This window comes from Bubalus bubalis, chromosome 7 (assembly GCF_019923935.1).
Source record: "Bubalus bubalis isolate 160015118507 breed Murrah chromosome 7, NDDB_SH_1, whole genome shotgun sequence".
Taxonomy (NCBI): Eukaryota; Metazoa; Chordata; class Mammalia; order Artiodactyla; family Bovidae; genus Bubalus; species Bubalus bubalis.
In genome coordinates this window covers 44,707,117-44,729,724 of record NC_059163.1, presented here as the reverse complement: position 1 = coordinate 44,729,724, position 22,608 = coordinate 44,707,117, and the positions used below count along the sequence as shown (strand labels likewise).

The 22,608-nt window shown below is 38.7% G+C and overlaps 1 long non-coding RNA gene across 6 annotated transcripts in view; it reads left to right on the top strand.

Moving 5' to 3' along the window:
• Positions 1-1,882: 1,882 nt before the first annotated feature.
• The window catches only part of LOC112586189, a 197,662-nt gene continuing 176,936 nt past the window's right edge, over positions 1,883-22,608 (top strand). For all 6 annotated transcript variants that reach the window (XR_006552205.1, XR_006552202.1, XR_006552207.1 and 3 more), the window contains exons 1-2: positions 1,883-1,943; positions 5,861-5,962. This is a non-coding gene — a long non-coding RNA (uncharacterized LOC112586189). The remainder of the gene's footprint in view (positions 1,944-5,860; positions 5,963-22,608) is intronic.

Sequence of the window (22,608 nt, the reverse complement as noted above, 5' to 3'; positions counted from 1 at the left end):
GATCTTGTGTAACTCAATGAAGCTATGAGCCATGCCCTGTAGGGCCACCCAAGACGGTTGTGTCATAGTGGAGAGTTCTGACAAAATGTGGTCCACTGAAGAAGGGAATGGCAAACCACTCCAGTATTCTTGCCTTGAGAACCCATTAGATAGTATGAAAAGGCAAAAAGATATGACACTGAAAGATGAGCCCCCAGGTTGTCTAAAAAGCTACTGGGAAAGAGCAGAGGGCAGTTACTAGTAGCTCCAGAAAGAATGAAGCAGCTGGGCCAAAGTGGAAGCAAGGGTCTGTTGTAAATGAGGCTCAGTTCTGGTGGTGAAAGTAAAGTCTGATGCTATAAAGAACAATATGGCATAGGAACCTGGACTGTTAGGTCCATGAATCAAGATAAACTGGATGTGGTCAAACAGATGGCAAGAGTGCATATCAACATTTTATGAATCAGTGAACTAAAATTTTGGTATTGACCATCCAGTGATGTCCATGTGTACAGTCTTCTCTTGTGTTGTTTGAAGAGGGTGTTTGCTATGAGCAGTGTGTTCTCTTGGTAAAACTCTGTTAGCCTTTGCCCTGCTTCTTTTTGTACTCCAAGGCAAAATTAACCTGTTACCCCGGGTATCTCTTGACTTCCTACTTTTGTATTCCAGTCCATGTAATGAACAGGATGTCTTTTTTGGGTGTTAGTTCTAGAAGGTCTTGTAGGTCTTCACAGAACTGTTCAGCTTCTTCAGAATTACTGGTCAGGGCATAGACTTGGATTACTGTGATATTGAATGGTTTGCCTTGGAAACGAACAGAGATCATTCTGTCGTTTTTGAGATTGCATCCAAGTACTGCATTTCGGACTCTTTTGTTAATTATGGTAGCTACTCCATTTCTTCTAAGGGATTCTTGCCCACAGTAGTAGATATAATGGTCATCTAAGTTAAATTCACCCATTCCAGTCCATTTTAGGTCACTGATTCCTAAAATGTCGATGTTCACTCTTGCTATCTCCTCTTTGATCACTTCCAATTTGCCTTCATTCATGGACCTAACATTCCAGCTTCCTATACAATATTGCTCTTTACAGCTTCAGACCTTGCTTCTATCATCAGTCACATCCACAACTGGGTGTTGTTTTTGCTTTGGCTCTGTCTCTTCATTCTTTCTGGAGTTATTTGTCCACTCTTTTCCAGTAGCATAGCGGGCACCTATTGACATGGAGAGTTCATCTTTCAGTGTCATACTTTTTGCCTTTTCATACTGTCCATGGGGTTCTCAAGGAAAGAATACTGAAGTGGTTTGCCATTCCCTTCTCCAGTGGACCACATTTTGTCATATGGCCATTAATATCTACTACTGTGGTCAATAATCCCTTAGAAGAAATGGAGTAGCCCTCATAGTCAACAAAAGAGTCAAAAATGCAGTACTTGGGTGCAATCTCAAAAATGACAGGATGATCTCTGTTCGTTTCTAGGCAAACCATTCAGTTTCACAGTAATCCAAGTCTATGCTCCAACCACTAATGCTGAAGAAGCTGAAGTCAAATGGTTCTATGAAGACCTACAAGGCATTCTAGAACTAACACCAAAATAAGATGTCCTTTTCATCATAGGAGACTAGAATGCAAAAGTAGGAAGTTAAGAGATATCTAGAGTAACAGTCAGGTTTGGCCTTGGAGTACAAAATGAAGCAGGGCAAAGGCTAACAGAGTTTTTCTGAGAGAACATGCTGGTCATAGCAAACACCCTTTTCCAATGAAACAAGAGATAGCTACAGATGGTCAATACCGATATCAGATTGATTGTATTGTTTATATTTTTTGCAGCTGAAGCTAGAGAAGCTCTATACAGTCAGCAAAAACAAGACTGGAACCTGACTGTGGCTCAGATCATCAGCTCCTTATTGTGAAATTCAGTCTTAAATTGAAGAATGTAGGGAAAACCACTCAGCCATTCAGGTATGACCTATCAAATTCCTTATGATTCTGGAATGGAGGTGATGAATGATTCAAGGTATTAGATCTGGAAGACAGTGTGGCTGAAGAACAGCTGTGAGTGGAGGGGCATAATACTGTACAGGAGGTGGTCACAAAACCATCCCAAATAAAATGAAAGGCATGAAGGCAAAGTGGTTGTCTTAGGACAACCATTATTTATAAATAACTGAGGAAAGAAGAGAAACAAAAGACAAGGGAGAAAGGGAAAGATATACCCAAATGAATGCTGAATTCTAGAGAATAGCAAGGAGAGATAAGGCCTTCTTAAGTGATCAATGCAAAGAAATAGAGGAAAACAATAGAATGGGAAAGACTAGAGATTCCTCCAGGAAAATTGGAGACATCAAGGGAACATTTCATGCAAGGGTGGGCACAATAAATGACAGAAACGGTAAGGACCTAACAGAAGCAGAAGAGACTAAGAAGAGGTGGCAAGAATACACAGAAGAACTGTACAAAAAAGGTCTTAATGACCTGGATAACTACCAGAGTATGTTCACTCACCTAGAGCCAGACATCCTGGAGTGTAAAGTCAAGTGCCTTAGGAAGCATGATTATGAACAAAGCTAGTGGAGGTGATGGAATTCCAGTTGAGCTTTTTCAAATCCTAAAAGATGATGCTGTGAAACTGCTGCACTCAGTATGTTAGCAAAGTTGGAAAACTCAGCAGTGGCCACAGGACTGAAAAAGTTCAGTTTTCATTCCAATCCCAAAGGACAATGCCAATGACTGTTCAAACTACCATACAATTGTGCTCATTTCACATGCTACAAGGTTATCCTCAAAATTCTTCAAGCTAGGCTTCAGCAGTATGTGAACCAAGAACTTCTAGATGTATAAGCTGGGTTTAGAAACAGTGGAGGAACCAGAGATCAAATTGCCAACATTTGTTGGATCATAGAGAAAGCAAGGGAATTCAAGAAAAACATCTACTTCTGCTTCATTGAGTACGCTGAAGCCTTTGACTGTGTGGATCACAACAAACTGGAAAATTCTTCAAGAGATTGGAATACCAGACCACCTTACCTGTGTCCTGAGAAACCTGTCTTCAGGTCAAGAAGTAACAGTTAGAACTGAACATGGAACAACTGACTAGTTCCAAATTGGGAAAGGAGTATGTCAAGGCTATATATTATCACTCTTCTTTTTAAATTCCTATACAGAGTATATCATGTGATATGCTGGGCTGGATGAATCACAGGCTGGAATCAAGATTGCTGGGAGAAGTATCAACAACCTCAGATATGCAGATGATAGCACTCTAATGGCAGAAGGTAGAGAGGAACTAAAAAGCCTCTTGATGAGGGTGAAGGAGAAGAGTGTAAAAGCTGGCTTGAAAGTCAATATTCAAAAAACTAAGATCGTGGCATCTGGTCCCATCACTTCATGCCAAATAGATGGGGGAAAAGTGAAACCAATGACAGATTTTTTTTTTTTTCTTGGACTAGCAAATGACTGCACAGTGACTACAGCCATGAAATTAAAAGATACTTGCTCCTTGAAGAAAAGCTATGGCAGGCCATGACTGTATTAAAAAACAGAGATATCATGTTGTCGCCAATGTCCAGGTAGTCAAAGATATGGTTTTTCACTAGTCATATATGAATGTGAGAGTTGGACCATAAAGAAGGTCAAATGCCAAAGAATTTATGCTTTTAAATTATAGTGCTGAAGAAGACTCTTGAGAGTCCCTTGGACTGCAAGGAGATCAAACCAGTCAATCCTAAAGAAAATTAACCCTGAATATTCCTTGAAAGGACTGATACTGAAGCTGAAGCTCCAGTGTTTTGGCCACTTGATGCAAAGTTCTAACTCATTGAAAAAGACCCTGATGCTGGCAAAGATTGAAAACAAAAGGAGAAAAGGGCAACAGAGGAGGAGATGGTTAGATAGCATCAAGGACTCAATGAACATGAAACTCAGTGAATTCAAACTCTGGGAGATAGTGAAAGACAAAGGAGCCTGGCATGCTGCAGTCCATGGGGTCACAAAGTGATGGACGCAACTTATTGAGTGAACAACAACAAGGGTGGCAGCTACGGTGGTTTATGGCTCCAATTAGGACCATAGGCTCAACTGTGACCTTGTTGATGGGAACCGCCATCTTACTCTTTAATAATGAAGATAGCTAACTTTTATTGAACACTAACTACATGCCAGGCACTGTGCTTTACACAGTTTCTCACATAATCTCATTGTAATGAGTAATACCTAATAGTAGGTATTATGTTACCTAGTAAGGTGGGTACAATTTTCTCCGTTGTCCAGATGCAGAAATGGAAGTGCAGAAAGGTTAAATCATAGAGCTATTAAGACATGGGGGTGGCCCTCAACCCCAGCCTGAATGACTCTGGAGCCTGCCCTTTAACTACCACAGCACCCCTCTGTCTGCAAAGCCCTTGTACAACTTATTGTGATATTCTAGTGACCCCTCTTCCCCTTTCTGCTCCCCACAAGCAACGCCCTGCCTTGTGTATTCCTCATGTTCCAGATTTTCTCCAGGTTGTCTTGGGGTCATATAGAATAAGCTGGGGGAAGTGGGAGTATCCTGCAAGAAGTGCTTTATTGAGGAGAATAGTGCTGTAGAACTGTTTCTAGCCAAGGGTCACTACAGAATACTTTAAAGTACTAAAAATGGTAAAGCACTGAATAAATAATCTGAGTTTTGGAATCAGACAGATCTGCATTTCATACATTCATTCATTTGGGGATGGTTTTCTAAACCCCTACTATGTGTCAAGTGCTGTGTTAAATGCTAGATTTGAATTCTAGAGTCACTTCTAACTATGAACCTTGGGAAATTTATTCAACCTCTTTAATAATAGTAATAACAGTTATCTCTGGGCTGTTCTAAGATTAGAAGCTGGCACATAGTAAGAGCTCAGTAAATAGTATTAATAAAAAAATGAAAAAGTACTGTTTTGGGGCCAATGCCCACTTATATTACTCTCCCTTTAGGCCTCTGCTTGCCAAGGTTTCAGCTAGCTAGTGTGCATCCCAAGGCCTGGGAAGTTAATGTGCTAAACTAAGCTATTAGCCTTTGCAAAGGCCTTTTAGCAAGATAATGACTTAGCCCAAAGGAATACCTAATTCTGGGCACAATGGCAGACTCAAATGGAGGTCATTTCAGCCAGGAACTTGTATATCAAACCACCAAATATCTGCCTGCATTTTTGCTTTAGTAACTGTCTTCTGACAGATAAGAAGTGTTCCTCCTGTATGATCAAATGAATCGGTAGTTGCTTACAAGTATGGATACATTAATTTTAAATAATGAGAGAATTTGCATTTGTCCTTCTAGGCATTGTATCTCACCTCTATTTAATGCATAATACACTGACGTTAGCATTTGAGGTTTTTCAGATGCCCTCAATAACACTACTTGGCTAATCTAATGTGATTCAGCTAATAGGTTTTCTATCATTGTTTATGGACCATCTCATCCATCTACCTTTCTGCCTAAAAGAAGTGTGTGTATACAGTAGGTCTGAGCTATTTTCTTTCCCAAAGCAGTTAATTCTGTTTGAAAATCAGTATGTAGAATTTGTACTTCCATAGTATATTTTCTGAGACAGACTGGAAGCTAATTTCTCTCTTTCCAATGAGTTCATAAAAGAGTAAAGAATGACTTGTGAAACAATCCTGTTTTTAGAATAAGGCTTTTAAAAATTATTATTTTAAAATAAAGCCTAAGGGTTAGTAGTAATAACTACTTAAAGATGATTTCAGTTAGCAGGAAGTAAGAGTATTCCCCCTCTCTCTGGTTCAGTAGCCTCCATGGACTTCCATCCCAAGTTTCAGCCAGACAGAGCCAGGTTTTGGCTGCAAAGCCCAATCCTATCTGGCCTCATGTTTTCTCTGACTCTGTTTCCTCCTAGGCTCTCCTCGCCCACTTGAGTCCAGCCCCATTAGCTTTTCCGTGATTGTTAGGCTCAGTCCTTTTGAAGACGCTTCCTGCATAAGGTCACCTCTGCTTGCACGTAAGTTTACCAGTGATGCTGTTTCTTGTTTCTTGCTCTTTCTGGCCTTTACTGGCATTCCTTAACTCCTTTCCTGACTTTATTTTAATTCTTAGCCCTTATACCTTTCTCGCATACTACATTTTTATTTAAAAATTAAAAAAAATTATTTATTTGTGGCTGTGCTGGGTCTTGGAAAAGGCAATGGCACCCTACTTTAGTACTCTTGCCTAGAAAATCCCATGGGCAGAGGAGCCTGGTAGGCTGCCGTCCATGGGGTCGCCAGGAGTCGGACACGACTGAGCGATTTCCCTTTCACTTTTCACTTTCATGCATTGGAGAGGGAAATGGTAATCCACTCCAGTGTTCTTGCCTGGAGAATCCCAGGGACGGGGGAGCCTGGTGGGCTGCCGTCTATGAGGTCGCAGAGTTGGACACGACTGAAGCGACTTAGCAGCAGCAGCAGCAGTGCTGGATCTTTGTTGCTGTGTACACTTTTCTCTAGTTGCAGCGAGTGGGGGCTACTCTCTAGATGCAGTGTGTGGACTTGTCACTGCGATGGCTTCTCTTGTTGCAGAGCACAGACTCTAGGGTGTAGAGCTTTAGAAGTTACAGTGTTTGGGCTCAGTAGTTGCGGTTCACAGGCTCTAAGCCATAGGTTCAATAGTTGTGGCGCATGGGCCTAGTTGCTTCACAGCATATGGGATCCTCCTGGACTGGGGATCAAAACCGCATCTCTTACATTGGCAGGCAGACTCTTTACCACCGAGCCACCAGGGAAGCCCGCTATGCTATACTATGCTAAGTCACTTCAGTCGTGTCTGACTCCGTGTGACCCCATAGACGGCAGCCACCAGGCTCCCCTGTCCCTGGGATTCTCCAGGCAAAAACAATGGAGTGGGTTGCCGTTTCCCTCTCCAATGCATGAAAGTGAAAAGTGAAAGTCAAGTCGCTCAGTCGTGTCCGACTCTTAGCGACCCATGGACTGCAGCCTACCAGGCTCCTCCATCCATGGGATTTTCCAGGCAAAAGTACTGGAGTGGGGTGCCATTGCCTTCTCCAAGGGAAGCCCACTACTTACTTTTAAAAAATTGTTTACTATGTCTCCCTTCAGCACAATGTAAGCTCCTTGAGCAAGAATTCTTCTGTCTTCTTTATTGTTGAATCCCCAGGGCTTGGAAAGGTGCTTGGCATGTAATAATCACTCAGAAAAAACATGTTGAATTCAAGTATGACTGTATTACAGAGTCCAAGCTTGTATACTTATAGATACAGACATCACATTGCTGACAAAAGTCTTTATAGTCAAAGCTATGGTTTTTCCAGGAGTCATGTATGGATGTGAGAGTTGGACCATAAAGAAGGCTGAGTACTGAAGATGCTTTCAAAGTGTAGCGCTGGAGAAGACTCTTCAGAGTCCCCTAGACAGCAAGGAGATCAAATAAATCAGTCCTAAAGAAAATCAGCCCTGAATATTCATTGGAAGGACTAATGCTGAAGCTCCAATAGTTTGGCCACTGATGTGAAGTGGCCACTGATGTGACTTACTGGAAAAGCCCCTGATGCTGGGGAAGATTGAGGGCAGGAGGAGAATGGGGTGACAGAGGATGAGATGGTTGGATGGCATCACTGACTCAGTGGACATGAGTTTGAACAAACTGTGGGAGATAGTGAAGGACAGGGAAGCCTGGTTGCTGCAGTTCATGGTGTCATAAAGAGTTGGAGATGACTTAGAGACTGAACAGCAATAGCTATAAACATCACCCTTTTAGTAATTATAGTAACAAAGCAATGGAAAGCAAAGGTTAAAGTAAAAGAAATAGATCCAACATGGAGTCAGATTTTGTTCTTCCCTGTTAAAATTGTGGATGAATTATTTAGTTTGTTAAATTTCACTCTTGGTGTTTAGATAGAATAATAACAATATGTTACTGTTGTATAGAAACTTTGAGGTTCTCAAACACTTTTCAATCCTGGTTATTGAAAAGCCTGGATTCAAAAATATCCAGAAAGCAGCAAAAGTCTGTCTGGGATTCCAAATATCTCAAAATATGAGGTTGTTGTAAAACCCACTGGAAGCAGAAATCTACATGCTAAAAGAAATCTACATATAAATGAAAATCACATTAAAGACTCAGATCACAGGACTAAAGGGAGTCCAGGAAGAGAAAGCAACTGGTTTGCATCTAGGTTTCCATCCTAAGTCACTTTTTGACCTATGGCAGTTTTCCTAACCTCTGGAACTATAAAAATTTTTTAGGGAGAGATGACTTTTCCCTCTTTCTTTACTTTATTATCTTTTATTGTTTCAGCCATTTACTGTGAGATCTTTAAGCTGTGGCATGTTATTTGTAATGAGCTAAGGAAGGCACCTTGACTCCTTTGAAACTTCCATTATTGTTAAAACTAATGCAGCAAAGTTGAGCCCTCTTCTGGGGCTTTCTGATAGCCATTGCTTGCTACTGGTAAATATTCATAAATCTGCTATCATGGAAATGAAATAGAATGCCTCAAAATTACTTTGGGGGCATAAGAAGGCCCTGAAGAGTGAACAAGGAAGGCGCATTTCATTTTCAGATTTGTAATGAAGAAAGTATGTTTTTTGTCAGTGGACGATGTGCCCTGTCCTGGAGAAGTCCTGAGCAGATTGTGTTCAAGGCAACAGTTGCATAGCATGTGGTGGCAGCAGGTTCTATTCGTGCCTGAGTCGAATACCTGTGAGGTGGCTGGTGGCAATTTCTTAGGAGTTCTCATCAGTAAAAAGGAACTCTTGGAATACACCTTAAAACCCCTTGATGCCTTCTCATGCTCATTAGAGGATTTTCTTTAGGCCAGTACACATTTTCTGAGTGCCTCCAGTGGGAGAGGGGGCTTATATCCTAGAAATACCAGCCCCATCTGTAAGGAGTTGATAAACTAATCAGCTTCTGATGGTGGCCATACCATTAGGGCACCTTTAACTTTAGTGTTGAATCCTCTCTTCCTCTCCCCCTTTCATTATCTACCTGTGGGCAAATCTAGGCTCTGGGGTCAAGGGCAGAATGAGTCAAAGATTTTGATGAATTGATGGATGTGATATATTTAATCAGAGACTGTTTCCAGAGACACAATCTTCTTTGGAATCACTTAAAGGAGAACTATAATCTAGAAAATTAAAGGCATCAGCAATATTTGCAGTTGTGGAATGTCAAGGTCAGGAGAAAAAAATAAAAACCTGAGAGGGCACTCTTGTCACTGATTTCAAAGGAGCTAATTCTTAGGGTTATTAGCTGCCTCACTTTACAACGCTACATACCCTTGAACACCAAATGCTCATTATAAAAAATTAAAGAAGCGTGGAGCTGAGATTTGAATTATATTTTAGATAATAGATTTTGGAACATGCTTCATATTGTTAAGATTGACCTGACCTTACAACTAATAAATGTGTCCAGTAGGCACAGAATCCCAGTTTATAGTACCATATTTCCATAAGAATGAGAAAAGCAAGGAAAAACTCCTTTGTTTCTACTTCCATCATGGTACCCAGAAGTAGACAAAATTATTAGATGGGTCAAGCCTGGCTTTGGAATCTGCAGCCTTGGACTCTCTGGGTCTGAAAGATCTTACCCACCTACTCTATCTTAATCATTCTTCAGGGAGGAAACAGAAGCATACTCAGTTTAAAAAAATAGACAGTAGCTTAGTGGGTTTGCATGCAGCCAGAGAAAAATGTTCTGCACGGTGGACTTTCGGGCTCCTGCTATCTATACAGGAGGGACTGGAAGGCAGATGGTTATATATTGAGTCAACAGCAAAGCTGGCTCATCGCGATGACTAGCTGGTCCCCTTAACCCTGTTTTCTTATTCCAAGCCAACCTACACGAGTCCTAGAAAATAAAAAGCTTCATTAAATCTGGTTTTTGTCACAAGTCTTAAATCAAGAGTGACTGCCTATTATACTGTCACCATCACAGACACATCTGTCTGGCTTCCATGATCTTTTACTGACCATTGAATTCTCCTTCCCTCTGTTAATAAAATCCTGGTTCTTTCATTGTTAACCCTAACAAACACATTTTCAGGATCCTCTGGAGTTTTCTTCTTCAACTGAACAAATTGTTGTCATGTCTCAGACTTGCTAAAAAATGACTTCTGGGCCTCAGCCCTTGACATTTCACCTTCAAAGTGTTTTTTTGTCCCCTCTTCCACCACATATCTTTGTCCAAAAGCCTACTTCCCAGCCTAGCATATTCTGATCACATCTCTGGAGCAAGAGACTGACCAACTATTCATAATAATTTTTTATAGGTATCTCTGGGCAGAAGCAATTCCTTTGATTTGTCTAAATCAAAGCCCTTACATTATGGTTTAAGTCCATGTGCTTTTTTTCTTTTGTTTTCTTAGGATATGATAAAAACTAGTTACCTTCTTTCATTTAAGAATTCTTCATAAATCTAAGCTTGTTAAATTGCCTTTTATCTTATTCTTCCAGCTAAGTACTCTCAGTTTTTTCTCCCCTCTTTTATGGGCATGTTTTTCAAAGTTCTGATTGTTATCTGCAGCTTTCTTTTTATATCAAATCTACACAGAAATGTCATATTTCATTGATTCTAAGAGGCACTTTTATTCCTCATGTTTTAACAGATCAGATTTCAGCATTTAGCAGGATGCATCTTACAGTTGATGACATTTTGCAATTATAAATGACAGTAGTTTTTTTCTTAGTAATTTTAAAAATTAAGGTATTTCTTGAATGATTAAAAAAGGCAGGGGAGACTAGTCTGGATAAAAGGAGAATGAAGAGAAATGACAATCAAATGTATTGTGTAATTTCTTGATGAGATCTTAGATTGAAGACAAAAGCAAAGAGCAATAAAACTTTTACTACTTTTTTGAAATTGCTTCTTCAACTTGCTTGAGGTATAATTAACAAACAAAATTAAAACATATTTAAAATATACAGTGGGGCTTCCCAGGTGGCACTAGTGGTAAAGAACCTGCCTGCTGATGCAGGAGAGGGAAGAGATGTGGATTTGATCCTGGGGTCAAGAAGATCCCCTGGAGGAGTACATGGCAACCCGCTCCAACAGTCTTGCCTAGAGAATCCCCATGGACAGAGGGGCCTGGCAGGCTACAATCCATAGGGTCTCAAAGAGTTGAACATAATCAAAGTGACTTGGCATGCAGCAGGGTATATGATGTGATGACTTGACGATTTGATATACATATACTTTGCAAAAGTATATGTGGATTTAGTGGATTTAGTTAACATATCCATAGTTAACATATCCACTGTGGATTTAACATATCTATCCCGTCACAAACTTTTTTTTTTATTCATGGTGAGAACACTTAAAGTTCTACTTAGCAGATTTCAACTGTATAATATTATTATCAATCATAGTTACCATGTTAAGTATTAGATTGTCAGAACCTTATTCATCTTATAACAGAAGGTTTGTACCCTTTGATCTGCTGCTGCTAAGTCACTTCAGTCATATCCAACTCTGTGTGACCCCATAGACGGCAGCCCACCAGGCTCCCCCGTCCCTGGGATTCTCCAGGCAAGAACACTGGAGTGGGTTGCCATTTCCTTCTCCAATGCATGAAAATGAAATGTGAAAGTAAAGTTGCTCAGTCATGTCTGACTCTTAGCGACCCCATGGACTGCAGCCTACCAGACTCTTCCATCCATGGGATTTTCCAGGCAAGAGTACTGGAGTGGGGTGCCATTGCCTTCTCCGACCCTTTGATCAGTGTCTCCCTATTCCCCCCACTCTTCCAGGTCCCTGATAATCATCATTCTACTCTCTCTTCTTTTTATTTAATTTTTTTTTAAAGATTTGACATATAAGGATACCATGCAGTATTTGACTTCATTTGACTTATTTCATTCATTTAACATAATAGAGGAACCAGAGAGCAAATTGCCAACATCCATGGATCATAGAAAAAGCAAGAGAATTCCAGCAAAACATTGACTTTTGCTTCATTGGTTATGCTAAAGCCTTTGATGGTGTGGATCACAACAAGTGATGGAAAATTCTTCAAGAGATGGAAATACCAGACCACCTGACCTGCCTCTTGAGAAACCTGTATGCAGGTCAAGAAACAACAGTTAGAACCAGACATGGAACAATGGACTGGTTCCAAGTTGGGAAAGGAGTACCTCAAGGCTGTATATTGTCACCCTGCTTATTTAACTTAGATGCAGAGTACATCATGTGAAATGCCAGGCTGGATGACTCACAAGCTGGAACCAAAATTGCTGGGAGAAATATCAGTAACCTCAGATATGCAGATGACATCACCCTTATGGAAGAAAGTGAAGAGGAGCTAAAGAACCTCTTGATGAAAGTTAGAAAGGCGAGTGAAAAAGCTGGCTTAAAACTCAACTTTGAAAAAATGAAGATCGTAGCATCCGGTCCCATCACCTCATGGCAAATAGATGGGGAAACAATGGAATCAGTGACAAACTATTTTCTTGGGCTCCAAATTCACTGTAGATGGTGACTGCAGCCATGAAATTAAAAGACACTTGCTCATTCGAAGAAAAGCTATGACTAATCTAGATAGCATATTAAAAAGTGTAGATGTTACTTTGTCAACAAAGGTCCATCTAGTCAAAGCTATGGTTTTTCCAGTAGTCATGTATGGATGTGAGAGTTGGGCTGTGAAGAAAGCTGAGCGCCAAAGAACTGATGCTTTTGAACTGTGGTGTTGAAGAAGACTTTTGAGAGTCCCTTGGACTGCAAGGAGATCAAACCAGTCTATCCTAAAGGAAATCAATCCTGAATATTCATTGGAAGGACTGATGCTAAAGCTGAAACTCCACTACTCTGGCTGCCTGATCTAAAAACCAGACTCTTTAGAAAAGACCTTGATGCTGGGGAAGATTGAGGGCAGTAGGAGAAGGGGATAACAGAGGACAAAATAGTTGGACAGCATCAGTGAATCAACGGACATGAGTTTGAGCAAGCTCTGGGAGATGGTGAAGAACAGAGAAGCCTGGCTTTCTGCAGTCCATGGGGTTGCAAAGAGTCAGACACAACTGAGCAAATGAACAACAAATAACCTCTGATTTCATCTGTTATCACAGTGGTAGAATTTCCTTTTAAGTCTGGATAATATTTTATTATATATATGTATATATACATACATGTATGTATATATAGATACATAAATAGATATACATGCATACACACCATATTTTCTTTATCCATTCATCCATTGCAGACACTTAGGTTTTTTTCCATATGCTGACTATTGTGAAAAATGCTGATATGAATATAGGAATACAGATATCTTTTTGAGATAGTAATTTATTTTCTTTTGAGCATGTACTCAGAAGTGGGATTGCTGGATCATAGATTAGTTCTATTTTTAATCTCATAAGGACCTCCATACTGTTTTCTGTGGTGGCTGTATTATCTACATTTCCACCAACAGTGTATAAGGGTTCACCTTTCTCCACATCCTTGCCAGGATTTGTTATCTGTTGTCTTTTCGGTCTGAGAAGGCAATGGCAACCCACTCCAGTACTCCTGACTGGAGAATCCCATGGACGGAGGAGCCTGGTGGGCTGCTGTCTATGGGGTCACACAGAGTCGGACACGACTAACGTGAATTAGCAGCAGCAGCAGTCTTTTCGGTAACAGACATCCTACCAGGTGTGAGACGATATCTCATTTTTGTTTTGATTTGCCTTTCCCTGATATTTAGTGATGTTGAACACCTTTTCATATACCTGTTGATCATCTGTATATCTCCTTCAGAAAAATGTTTAGTCAGGTCCATTGTTCATTTTTAAACTGGGATATTTGATTTTGGCTCTTGAATAGTATTAAGTTCCTTATGTATTTTGAATATTAATCTCTGATCAGACATCAAACACGTGGTTTCCAAAATTTTTTCCTAGTAAGTAGGTTGTGTGTTCATTTCATTAATAGTTTCCTTTGCTGTTCAGAAGCTTTTCAGTGTAATGTAATCCTAAGTGTTTATTTTTGTTTTTGTTGCTTTTGCTTTGGTATTAACATAAAAAATCATTACCACTATCAATGTGAAGAAGCTTATCCCTATATTTTCTTCTGGGAGTTTTATAGTTTCAGATCTTATGTTTAAGTCTTTATTTGAGTTGCTTTTTGTGTATCATGTAAGGCAGTGGTCCAGTTTCATTCTTTTACATGTGTCTGTCCAGTTTTCTCAACACAGTTGTTGTAGAGATTATCCTTTCCCCATTGTATATTCCTGGCTCCTGTGTTGAAAACTAATTGACAATATATTTTAATGGGTTAATCCTGAGCTGTTTACTCCATTGACATTGATCTATTCTGTTCTATTGGTATCTGTTTTTATGCAAATACCATCATTTTTTGATTGCTGTATCTTTGTATTACAGTTTAAAATCAGGAAGTGTGATGCTTCCAATTTTGTTCTTCTTTCTCAAGATTGCTTTGGTGATTCAGGGTTTTTTGTGTTCCATACAAGTTTTAGGATTGTTTTCTCTATTTCTGTGAATGCCTTTGGAATTTTATAGGAATTGCATTTATTTGATGATTGCTTTAGGTAGTAGTGTGTACATTTTAACAAGATTAATTCTTCTAATCCATAAACACAAAATACCTTCATTTAGTTGTGTCTCTTCAGTTTTTACATGAGTGTTTTATAGCTTTTATTAATAGTTTACAGAACTTTCACCTCCTTAAATTTATTCCTAAGAATTTTATTCTTTTTGATGCTGTTGTATATGGGATCATTTTCTTAATTTCTCTTTCTGATAATTTATTGTTAGTGTATAGAAATGCAACTATTTTTTGTATATTGATTTTGTATCCTGCAACTTTACTGAGTTTATTCTAACAGTTTTTTTGATGGTATCTTTTGGTTTTTCTGTATATAATGTCATGTCATCTGCAAATAGTGACAGTTTCTCTTCTTCCCAATTTTTAAAAAAAATATTTACTTATTTATTTGGTTGTGCTAGGTCTTAGTTGTAGCACACAGGATCTTTGATCTTTGTTGTGGTATGCAGGATGTTTTAGTTGTGACCTGTAAATTCTTAGCTGTGGCATGTGGGATCTAGTTTCCTGACCTGGGATTGAACCTGGGCCCCCTACACTGGGAGCCCAGCGTCTTAGCCACTGGACCACCAGGAAAGTCTCCCTTTCCAATTTGTATGCCTTTTATTTCTTTTCTTGGTGATTACGAATGGCTAACACTTCCAGTATTATGTCATAATAGCAGTGGCAAGAGTGGGCATCTGTGTTTCTGTCTTAGAAGGAAAGCTCTCAGTTTTTTAACATTGAATATGAAGTTGACTGTGGATTTTGCATACATGACTTTTATTTTAAAGTGTGTTCCTTCTACACTGAATTTATTGAGGTTTTTATCATAAAAAGATGTTATGCTTAGTCAAATGCTTTTTCTGTGTCTACTGAGATGGTCATATAATTTTTATCATTTAGTTTGTTAATGTGGTGTATCACATTTATTGATTTGTGTATATTGAAACTTTTTTTTTTTTGGCATCCCAGGAATAAATCCTACTTGATCACAAGAAAGTAATCTTTTTTAACATACTGTTGAATTCAGTTTGCTAATATTTTATTGAGGATTTTGGCAGTAACAAAAGTGTTCATCAGACATATTAATCTGTAATTTTCTTGTAGTGTTTTTTTCTGGCTTTGGTATCAGGGTAATACTCAATCTTGTAAAATGTATCTGGAACTATTCCCTTCTTTTCAATTTCTGGGAAGAATTTGAAAAGGATTGGCATTAATTCTTTAAATGCTTGATAAAATTCATCAGTGAAGCCATCTGCTCATGGACTTATTTTTGCTGGGGAGTTTTTGATTTCTGGTTCAATCTCCTTGCTAGTAATAAATCTGTTCAGATTTTCTATTTCTTTATTATTCAGTCTGAGTAGGCTGTATGTTTCTAGGAATTTATCCATTTCTTTTGGATTAACTTGTTGGCATATGATTATTCATAGTGGTCTCTTATGGTTTTTAGTATTTCTGAATTAGAAGTTGTAATATTTCCTCTCTCATTTCCTCTTTCATTTGTTCAAGTCTTCTCTCTCTCTTTTTTGTAGTTAAGCCAAAAATTTGTCAATTTTGTCTTTTCAAAAAAGTAAGTCTTAGATTCACTGATTTTTTTCTATCATCTTTGTGGTGTCTCTTTTCACTCTGATCTTTGTTATTTCCTTCATTCCTTCCACTAACTTTGGGCTTAGTTTGTTATTTTTCTAGTTTCTTAAGATATAAAGTTAGGTTTATTTCAGATCTTTTTTCTTGATATAAGTATTTATTGTTATAAACTTCATTCTTAGAATTGCTTTTGTTGAATCCCATAAGTTATGATATTTTGTATTTCTATCTTTGCTTGTCTCAAAGACTTTTTTCCAGCTTTTTCAAGGGATAAATAATGCATAAAATTTAATAAAGTGCATAGTATCATGATTTATGTATTCATTGTCTATCCATCCATCATCACATATTTATCTTGTTTTGTGAGAACATTCAAGTTTTACTGTCTTAGCAAGTTTTAATTATATGATGCAATGTTTTCAACTCTAGTTACCATGTTATATCAATTAATTAGATTATCAGGACTTATTCATCTTGTTAGCTGAGAGTTTGTACCCTTTTACCAATATTTTCCTATTTCCCCATCTCCCCACCAGCTGGCAACCACTATTCTATGTTCTGCTTCTCTGAGTTTGACTTATTTTAGATTTCATATATAAGTTATACCATACAGTGTTTATCTTTCTCTGTCTGGATTATTTCTTTTAGCATGATACCATCAAGCTCCATCTATGTTGTTGCAAATGGCAAGGTTTCCTTCTTTCTCAGAGCTGAGTAATATTCTATTGTGTGTGTATATGTATGTCTCTCTCTCTACACACACACACATACAAATATATGTGTCTGTGTATATAGATATACTCACCCCATAGGCTTTTCATCCATTCATCTGTTACTGAACACTTAGGTTGTTTCCATATCTAGGCATTGTGAATAATGTTTCAGTGAACATGGGATTGCAGAGACATATTCACTATCCTGTTTTAATTTCCTTTGCATGTAGCCAGAAGTGGAGTTTCTGGATCATATGGTAGTTTTAAGGACCCTCCATACTATTTTCTATACTGGCTACAGCAAGTTACCTTCCCACCAACATTGCAGAAGGGCTCTTGTTTTTCCACATCTTCCCCAATGTTTGTTACCTTCTGTCTTTTTAGCCATTCTAACAGGTGTGATATTGTTCAAGATAGCTTTTGATTTCCCTTTTGATTTTTTCTATGACTCATTGGTTGATCAGTAGTGTAGGGAGTGGAGCTGAATGTTCTAACTCTATAGTCATCTGACTGGCTTTTTTTTGGTGTCAAGTCCCTATCTTGAAGCTTTCTTGGGGGCTCTTCTACCAAGTACCATCTTACAAGCATATAAAAGACACTCAGAAGATTCCAAGTTCCTTATGAACTCTGTGCCAGGAACTGGGGAAAAAGATGAAATATTTATTTCTTATTATACCACAGTCCCATAATGTGAGTGCACACAAGAAGTTCTCAAAGAGTGGGTGAGATATGGTCTGAAAAGACATTCCCAATAGTCATTCCTGAAAGGCCTCAGGAAGACAGCAGAGGAGAACGAAGGAATTTACTTTCTGGAAGGATAACTGTCTTCAAAAATACTTGCTTTATCTGTTTGGGTGTTGCTGAGGACATGCTCCCCTCAAACAGCTCTACAGGATGCCTCTCCTAGCCTTATTATCTCCTGTCTTAACTACCTCAGGCTATCATAACAAAATACAACCGATTGTGTGGCTTAAACAACAGAAATTTATTCCTCATAGTCCTGGAGGTTGGGCAATGCAAAATCAAGGTGCCAGCAGGATAGATTGTGAGACCTCTTTTCTTCGCTTTTAGACCTCCACCATCTTGCTGTCTGCTCACATAATCTTTTCTTTGTGTTTATGAGAAAGAGAAGGGAGGTGGGGAGAGAGAGAGGATGAAGGGAGAGAGGAAAGCAGGGGTGTTCCCCCTGCCATCTTTTCTTATAAGGACAGTAATCCTATGGGATCAGGGACCCAGCCCTTATAACTTCATTTAAACTTAATCATGTCCTTATAGGCACTATCTCCAAATAGTCACATTAGGAGTTAGGGCTTCAACATGTGAATTTTGTGGCCGCACACCATTCAGCCTGTAACATTCCCTAGTTTTAATACCACCAAAACCCCCAAGAACCCAGGAAACCTTGTTCCTAGGGAATTTGCTTTATAAAAGACCACCACAGGAGGAATTATTTAAGGGAATTAATTACTAATGGTGATGTTTTAGCTATCAGTAGGGAAGAGATTTTTGGGATAAGATTGGAAATAGGGATTTTGGAGGTGAAGTGAGAGGATCTATTAAGTTCAAAATCATGCTTTCTGGGCAACCTTATATTTTAACTATAATCAAGGCTAAGTCTTCCTCTTTCAATTCCTGGAAACTGGAATCAGTGTTCATTAACATTCATTTTAAATTGCTGATTTTCTTTTTCCTATTTCCCTAGCTCTTGGTTATTTTTTGAAACTATTTTTCTTTTCCTTGAATAATTCTCTCATTAGAACAGTTTCTTAGCTCATCCCTTTGGGACACGTCATGGATAGGAAAGTCTCACTCTGTATGTTTGTATATTTTTGTGTTAGCCCCATTTTTTTCTCTGGCTTCTCACTCTATGGGGCTGATTCAAGCACAGAGCTTCCACTGACTTAAAAGTGCTCTGAGGTAAAGTGAGAAATATTCTTACAGAAGTTTCTCAGAGATATTTTGGATTTATAAAAAAGCATGGTAATATTTTAAAATATGGATATTAGTCCCAGAAAACGAATGGATGTTATGAGTACTTGCCAGACAATGTCACAAAATTCTCCTTTGATAGTAGGAAAAAAGCTCTTGTAAATTCATAATACTTGGTAAATGCACTCATCCTTCTGGGGAGAAATTTTGAGTTCTGTTGTGGTATAAAAAACATAAAGATGGAATCCTTTAAATCAGATTTCTGCTTTATAGATGCCAAATATCTACCATAGTATTTTCATAATATGAATATAAAAGTTGCAAGCTATTTTGAAAAAGATATATGGTATATACAATTTAAAGCAGATACTTTCTTAATTTCTCTAAACTCTCCAAATTTCTCAGAAGCAGTTGTTTTAAATTTAATGTAAGATCTTGATAGTGACTAGTTGTATTCATAATATTGTTTTACAGATTGGAGATCTATGTGAGACTCATTCAGGCACCTTAGGAAAAAAGAAAATGTAATACATAATGGTTTCTGCAGACAGGAACCAGAAATAGGGTCAGGGAGGCTCTGGAGACTGACTCTCTGCAGTCATGTTTTTTTTTGTTTTTTTTTTTTTTTTCTCCAAAGTACTTTTCCTTCCAACTGGCCAATAGTAGACACCGTCACTTACATGTCTGGTTCAATAGTCTTTCCCCCATGTTTTCCAACATTTTCTGTTTGCTCCACTGGAGCAGCACCTCTGGCAGAACAGGTTAGAAATGATGAGTGTCCTGGATACTCCTCTCAATGCAGAGACAAGCAGAATACATGAGATTGAAAGTAGAAACAAAGAGAAAATTCCAAGATTCCAGCCTGTAGAAAGAATGATGTGAGCATGAGAAACAGACATAACAGAACTCAAAGAAAGAAACAGGATTCTCTGATTAGGAAGAAAAAGATATCTTTCTTTGCTTATAGCGGTCTATTGTTTCTATCCTGATCCAAGTTTGATATTCTTTTTATTGCTCATATGATCATTCACACTGAATGATCACTGAAACCACCCCCTGCTGTGAGGGAAAAGGACCAAGGTGGTCTCATGATAAGCTAATCACTAATGGCTTTCATTTTCAGGAACATATGGCTAGAGGTTCATTGAAAAAGTAGATATCTAAATTTCAGCTCCTGAATTAGCGTGTAGATACTTTGCATTCTTACTGCCAGATATATAGCATCATTAAAATATTAAAGAAACAATGTTTCATTGGGAAGATATACCATCTTTGAAAGGAAAGAAAGAATAACTTTTTCCCTAAGTTTAATGGAGAGCATGAGCTTCATGCTTTGTGTCGATCTATTCACTAACTCTCCTCTTATCAGGTATAATATATTCCTGTTGGCAGCTTGATTTAATTGGACTTGTGGTAACTGATTCAATTGAGCACTTTAATTAGGTAATTATTCTGTTATAAGAACTGCTTTTCAGCTTGCTAGAGAGAATGAATTTTCCATTTTTCTTAAGCTAAAAATGGAACCTGAATTTTATTCTTTTAGAACAAAGTGGAATAAAAATGATCAGATATAGAATTAGGCTGAGATTGAGCCTTAGAATGAAGAAAAATAACCTTGACTTATGTATTGATAAGAAACAAGTGTGCTCTTGAGAAATGAAGACAGAATTAGAGTTTCTCAGGTTGTGAATACTGCCAGTGGGTACTCACGACTTTTGAACAGAGTGATTATTTGTTCCCTCCCTCAGTTTCCCTCAGAAGTGGAGATTTCTTTTTTAGACACTGCAAGAAAATAAGTGCTGAAAAAGAAAAAAAGGGATGTAAAGAAATACTCCTATCTCTTGATTTTGAACAAATGTCCCTTGCTCTAGGGAGTTTTTTCCTCCAGGCAAATTAATTAGTTATTGCCTTCTTTGAAAATTTATTGTGAAAGTTAGTCATTTGTTAACTCCAGAAGGAGACTTTGTCTTGAAGAAAAGGCTCAGGCTCTAAAAATATTGCCTCAGATTGAGCATCTGGGAAAAAGGCTATCCTCAAATTCCCCACATACTTGGTGAGATTCCACCTTATTATCTTTTGTGGGTTGGCAGGACTGATTGTAAATAATCTAAGGATACTTCAGATCAGACAAACAGATAATTAGAGTTGACACTGTTAAAGCCAACAAACCCTAATTAATTGATTTGCTAATAGCTATTCTCCATTTGCAGACATTAGCCAAAATTGGGTTTTAAGATGAGGCAGGATCATAAGATAAACATTTTCCTCCTTGAAATTACCTACTAGCTTTCCAGTCTCCCCACCAGCTAGTCTTTGGAGGTTTCGTTCATTAAAGGATTGAGGCTAATTCCAAATAGCTCTCATCTGAAACATACTATTTACACATAAGCTTTTTTGTGGAATGGTCAGGTAACAGAGTACTTATAATTTGCTTTGGAATTTTTTTAGCTGTAAGTTTTCAGCAAGGAAAACAGAACAAAGGAAACATTTCTCATTTAAACAAATGATGTTGCAAGTGTAGCCTTCACTAGCAGGTGATGAGAATAATGACAATTCTGTTCCAGACACCCAAGGACCAGAGGGGCTGTGTTCCAGTCACCACTGTGCAACAGACCTCCAAAACCTAATGGCAGAAAATAGCAAGCATTTTATCAATAGTAACAGCTTTGTAGGTTGGCAGGGCTCAGTTAGCGCTGTTCTTCTGTTTCACGTGATGTCATCAGGGCTTCAGTCATCTGGGAACTCACCTAGGCTGGAACATCCAAGTTGGTGCACTTGCATGGCTGGCAGGAGGTGCTGGCCATCTGTTGGGAGTTCTGCAGTTGACAGAAACACCTCAGACTTCTCCATGTGGGCTTCTTAAAGCATGGTGGATGAGCTGCAAGAGCATATGTTGCAAGAGAGGAAAGAGGAGGGCCCAGCCTTGAAAGTTACACAATATCACACCTGCCACATTCTATTAATAGAGTGGTTTATAGGACCATAGTCTAGGTTCACTGTGGTTATACTAAATAAAATGTGGTCCTTAGAACCATCTTCGGAGAAGGCGATGGCACCCCACTCCAGTGCTCTTGCCTGGAAAATCCCATGGATGGAGGAGCCCAGTGGGCTGCAGTCCATGGGGTCACTCAGAGTCGGACAGGACTGAGTGACTTCACTTTCACTTTTCACCTTCATGCATTGGAGAAGGAAATGGCAACCCACTCCAGTATTTTTGCCTGGAGAATCCCAGGGACAGGGGAGTCTGGTGGGCTGCCGTCTATGGGGTTGCACAGAGTCGGACACGACAGAAGCGACTTAGCAGTAGCAGTGGGACCATCTTTGGAGACTATCACAAGCATCTAGAGCAGAAACAAAGGCAACATTTCACTAAGTGTTCTTTAAAAAGTTCTGTCTTGCCTTTTCTCAATGACCGTCTTCATTGGTTATTACTGAGTGTGACTTCGGTTGGAGTCAGGAGTAGGTATTTAGGTCTTTCTCTTGGTAAGAGGAATGAGTTGGAGGTAAAAGCTGTTCCAAAATGGTGTAATACTACCACTCTCCTAAATTTTCTAATTTATTAAACAGAGTCAGCAGTGAAAACCCACACTCTTTCCTGAGAAGGTTTTTCCAGATATTTCTCCTTTCTCCTAGCTTCTGTGGCTGTGATGGTGGAGTGCTGGTTTAGGAGTCCAGTTTTTTCAGCCTCGCTCCTTCAGTTATTGTGGCCTAGCTGTGTGAAACTGGGCAATAGATTGGTTTTTGCAAGTCTCAGTTTTCTTATCTTTATAATGGGGTATTCATTCTACTGCATAGATTGTGAAAATTGAGAACCTACATAAAGTGTTTACCAGAGTGTCAGTATTCAGGAAGTTGTAGGTACTGTTATTATGTAATGGTAGGTGTATAGGAGAAT